Genomic DNA, 6,000 nt, shown 5'->3' on the forward strand with positions numbered 1-6,000 from the left:
TGATAATGATGATGACTTTATTTATGATTTCTGTGTTACAACCATGTTACACCGAAAGTTAACCCATCACTATATCTGTTTGTGTATCTAACTCTAGCGATGTTTATTCTGTGATATATGTAATTAGTCTCGGCTCTTGTCATTCAAGATCTTGCAATGCTGGTCTCAACCACATGCTGCACACAGAGGTCTCCGCTCAGATAGTCTTGACTACAACACCACCATCTGCTCTAATCAGCCTGAGATGCAGTCGAGCACATACAAACATCACTGCACGGGGCTCCAAAAGACTTTTCATTACCTCATGTCTGCTGAGTCTGCGAGCTGCATGTGTGTTTGTCACAGAGGGAACCATAATGTGTGTTTTGACCTAATGTGACTCAAACTCGCTCTGTTATTAAGCATTAAGTAATGTGTTCCAGTGTATGAGCACTGCTTGTTTCTCCATCGCTACAGCTGATATTTTCATGTCACATGCAAATTCAAGGTTGTTGTTTTCCTCTTTTGACTGTAGCTATTTGTTTGGCCTCACATTTGTTGATTTTCTCCGATCCAAGTCAAGCATGGCACATGTGTAGTATTGAAATCAAGAAAAGCATCTCTCTCTCTCTCTCTCTCTCTCTCTCTCTCTCTCTCTCTCTCTTCACTCTTCTCCACCACGGCAACAAGGGAAACAAACATCGTTTCTCACCCAGTCTGCAGCGCTTACACTCACATTAGACGCCAACCGCTGTGTCACTCAAAGCCACAGAATACAATCTACTGAACACAATAGCAGCTTAGTGTCAGACACAGAGCAACAGTAAACACTGTATGCTATATTATATCTGGGGTTTTACAGTTTAATAATGAGCACTCCTGCTGAGATTATCCCACACCAAACACTGTTTATATCAACACAACATTCTACAAATGTTTTGCTGTTTTTTTTTTTTTTAGATGATTGTTTATTGTTTCTCACGGGTTGCATGCAGATGCAGGGAACACAGTTTTGTGTTTATTTTGTGATTAAAAAAAAAAAAAAAGTTCCCAACCAAGTCAGGAGCATGAGAAGGACACCCTGCAAAACAGATGCAATCTGGATAGCACCTACACTCCCCGCTCCTCTCCACTTGTTCTGACACACAGGTCCTTGACTTGGTGCCACTTAGCAGGTGAATAAGCCAATTTGTCATATTCCAACCTATTTATAATGCAAGTTGACGAAGGCCAACGCCTATATTTAATACGTGGAAGGAGTAGAAGAGGACACTATGTGTGTGTGTGTCTGTGTGTGTCTGTGTGTGATATACTGTATGCAGGAGTCCTGTCTGTCAAATCTGACACATGCAGTTATAATTATCACACTGTCATTAAAATGACTCAGTGTGAGTGCCTGGCAGGCTGCTTTATTGCCGAGTTTAATCTATGACCGGTTCACATCTCATTATTAATATGGTAATGGATCTCCTTGAAGAGATTAAGGGATGGAGTGGTTGGTGGTGACAGTAAAAGCTATTTTAGATTTTAGAATCAGAGCGGGCTGGGGTGGAGGGTTGGGGGCTGATGTTGCAGTAGATGAGTACTGTCGTTTAATGTAGTGTGGGGTTTTTTCAGAACTGCTCTGCTCTTTATTGTAGATTTTTTTGTAAGATGCGATGCATGAAAGTGCACTTGCATGTGATGAAATTGATCTGATAAAATGTTTGCAGTTGAGTGCCTTTTTCATGTGGTCTTGTGTACAAGTTGGTGTGTTCAGTGTAACAGCTTTATTTGCTGTCTGTAAATGCCATCACTGCGCCACCCCTCCTCCCCTAGCACACAGCAAGGAAACCCATCCAGTAATTGGCCTTTCATCGGTCAAGGCATCCACTGCTGCTGTGCTCCACCACCAAACTCTTTCTTTCTTTCTTTCTTTCTTTCTTTCTTTCTTTCTTTCTTGTTCTTGCTCTCTACAGACAGACAAGACGCATTACATGACTGAATAACGTCCTGCCACATCTCATAATGCCACTCAAACAAAGTCCTGTACAGAAGTCCTCCGAGCACGTCCAAGGACTTGCACGTCAGCAAAAACTATGCATGTATATGAATAATGCATGGAGGAGGTTTTAGGAGTCTTGGGGCAGAAGGAGGGGGGGGGGTTGCATTCCCTCAAGTAAATAAATCTGTCAAAAGTGTCATGATGTTATGTGTTTATGTGAGCAGATGCTTATGTAGTAGGCCTATATCCAGGATTAGATGCAGTAATGTTGCCTGGAATTTCTCCCTTTATTTGCTTGTATGCATCACTCATCAGGAAACCTCTGCACTCTTTCTGTTAGGTATTCAGTCTTCTTCTTTTCAAAATCCCAAGCCATTGCAGCTTTTCCTTGGCAACACATCCGTGTTTCGGCAGGTAGGATTAGACTGAGGAAGGTTTGATATAATCTCTAACATCTGCTGCACATTTTCATCCAACTTTTTTCCTCGGGCTGTCTTTTCTTTTGTCTTTAGCAAAGCATTTCACCCATGTCAAAACTACTTAAGTCCTTGAGCAAAACCACACACACACACACATATTCATGCCCCCCCTCCAGACACACACACACACCCACACACATAGGCATATCACCCCCCTAAGGTGAGAGAAATCTTGCTTCTAACATATTACTGCACTTCATTAGATTTGTTCATTAAAGAAGGCTCACAAGTAATGACTTTTCTGCACCATGTGACCGCCAAATAGATTACAGTATTGATAATTGCATTAGTTTTATGATGAATATGTAAAAAGTGGGAAAGGAGAGTGGGCGTGTTTAATATCGCAGAATTAATAACGTTTTATTTCGTCTCAGCCTCAATTCTTCCACGGTGGCTAAGACGCAGAGATTTTTCAGCTTATGTGTTTTACTGGAGGGATTATCAACTCGGATATAGAAAATATGTCTTGGATGGATGAGTAACATTCAGGCTGTTATTAATGTGTGTATCAATCTGTGTCCATTTTCTATTTTAAAATGCATAAAACAATAAAAAGGGGGTGATTATATTTATATATATTAAACTAATTAAGAGCTTTTTTCAACATTATAGGATCTCTTTATGTGTTCCCTTGTATGGTTATGGGCTGTCTGTCTTTTCTTATGGCAGCAATGTACAAACTGAGCTGCTTGGGTCAAAAAGCCTGAAATTGATGATATTGATCTCAAGTGGACACATGCTGAGAAAATGTAATGGTGTTCATGTGGTCATTTATATATATGGGGTCACTTCCTTACAGGAAGTTTAGCATCTGCATTGAGATTTCTTTCATTTCAGTGCATAGCAACATGCTTGTTATATATACTGTAAATAAAGAAATATGCAGCAAATACTCCACTAGTATCAAGAGAATGATGGCTGAAGAACATTATTGATGGTTATTTTCATTAAGATTCAGTGAAATCTGCAGTTTCCCCAATCATTTGCATTTTTGTAAAGGCACGGGATCACTTCAGAACAGGTATTCTGAAAAGTACTCTAACAGAAAAATAGATTTAAAAAAATTTAACTTCCCTGACATTGCGGTAATTTTTTCTTGATTAACAAACTTTTCATAGATGGATAGAAATGATCAGCTCAATGCAAAGTTGCATGCAAAATTCACAGTTGTCTATCACCTCTTATTATCTCACTTCTTAGTATTTATTTACTAAAACAGTAAAGTAAACTGCTGTGTACTATAGCTGCTGTTAGTGCTGTTAGCCAGTCTGCCTGGATTGTGAGCTCAGAGCACCAGGGGAGCGTTAGTGTTTGTATTGCAGGCATTTTGGACCACCAGGAAGAAGAGGTTTTCAGGCCTGGGGCACACGGAAATGCTGACAGGGAGTGGAGCCAGTGTCATGCCAGAACATGAGCTGGGCAAGCGGGCAATGTAACTGGGCTTACATTGCAGCTCTGGGGAAATAATAACAGAGGTGAAGAGACCAAAGAGGGCATTGATGGAGCAATCTAAGAAGAGAAAAGGAAAGAGCAAGAAGTTGGCAGACAAGAGTAAATCCGGGACTGACTTTTAGTTGTTGGCGAGAGCTTTGTGAAATAAAAGTCTGAAAGACAGACGCCGAGCTGGGCTTCTTGCTGTTGGATTAGTCAGTAATATTAGCTGGCTGCTATGGCTTGTGTTGTTGCACTTGCTCTACGTCTGGCTGTTAGAAAAGTTGTTGGGTTTCTGATCACAAGTATAACATATATGTGTACATTTATGATGGTGGTATTGCAACCGGAGGTGCTAAATTTCAAAAGTAGCATTTTCTATCTAATGTCGCTTTGATATATATTCAGGTTTCATTAATATTACAAACCTGTCTGCACCCACATAGAAGCTGTTCACTTCTGTCTCCGCAACATGCCCCTACACAGACGGATGCAAATAGAAAATCTAAATAAGAAGCTATGACCTAGAGTCCAGAACAAACTGAAGAAAAGGCGATGAATGGAGCTGTGTTTGGCAGTGGGTTTGGCAAAACACAGCAGTGGAGCCCTCTTGCTGTGTGATGGCAGAGAAAACTGTGGCTGTGACAGACTGAGAAGGTGTTACTGCTGCTCCTCTACAATTTCTAAGTCTATCACTCAGAGAAAAAAAATATACAACCCATCCATCTGGCCTTTATGGAAGATGATTCAATTTGACCAATCAATCGAAAAAAACAGTTCAAATGTTGCTTAAAGGAGGAAGGATTGTTGTGTGAGGAACAAAGGGCCAGCATGTGAAAATCCATCATCACAGACTGCCTTCCTGCAAGTCTTTACGTTCAGCAAACAAAGCAGGGGTGACTGAGGACAGAACAAAACACTCATTTGGTTGGACTTGTTTCCAATTCAAATTGGGAGACGTCATCTTTGCGCCACAGCAAGATATTGTTTCTTTTAATTTCAGGCACCAAAAACAAGTGAATTTCCAGCCTTCACCTCATTTAGCAGAATAATCAGATGTTCAGACTCATTACGAGGCTAAATGACTTGTTAAGATGGACATTTTTTTTTTGGTAGTGTGGGTTCACACTCACTAGTTCAGACATAACCCACTACCACCCCCTCTGTTCCCTGAATACCCAGCAGTACATTAGCCAGAGAGCTACTATTACAGTTCCACTTCCAGAGAGCCATGGAGAGCTGAGTGTTACAGTAAGCCCCCACAGGTTTAATGGCGCGGACTTCTCTCACCACCTCGCCAGTTCATAGCCAGCTCTCTCCAGGAGCACCAAGGTCACATTAAAATGGAGGACACAGCAGCCTTCACGTCTGTGTGTGTGTGTGTGTGTGTGTGTGTTTTTGTGCATTTGTGTGTGCTTCTGACTACAAAGGCAGAGGAGAGTCATTAGCAGGGAAACAGCAAAAAAAAAGAGGGGTTGAGGTTTTCTCCCTGTAGCACTCTCCAAGTTTTCTCTCACCCTAAATGTGGCCGAGAGCGAGGTCTCGCCATCCTCAAACGTAAATGGAAGTGTCTAATCCCCCTCGGTAAAAGAAATTCCGATAGGACAAACTTCAGATCATTCTGCGTTGCGCGGAGTCAAGAGTGCCGTATCGATCTGCTCTGTCTGTGATGAATCCACAATTAGAGCCATGGCAGGCCACTGGGGAGTCTGTCCTCTGTTTGATTGAGCCTGCCCTCTTTGCCTTCACAGCTACAGTATGTGGATGAAACATTAAGCAGCACGGAGAGAAATGTAAGCGCATGTGTGTGTGTGTGTGTGAGAGAGAGACTGGCAGGGGCAACTTCTTGTGTGACAGCAGCAAAGAAAGAAAGGAGAAGAAATAAAGACACGGACGATAGTTTGCCAAGATGCTCACTGACATTACAGACAAGGAAAGGGTTGAACAATAACGTAGGACAAGGAGACATTCCTTGTGGCTGATGTAGTGCTACAGAATGAGGGGATTTGGGTGGCGGGTGCACACCTCTTGGGAAAGCAACCAAGACATGGAGAAGAGGATTGTGAAGAGTAGAGGGGCAGTGGAGACGGTGTTGGTGAAAGAATTTTTTCAGGCGATGTAGTGCTT

Source organism: Larimichthys crocea, chromosome XXI (genome assembly GCF_000972845.2).
Source record: "Larimichthys crocea isolate SSNF chromosome XXI, L_crocea_2.0, whole genome shotgun sequence".
NCBI lineage: Eukaryota > Metazoa > Chordata > Actinopteri > Sciaenidae > Larimichthys > Larimichthys crocea.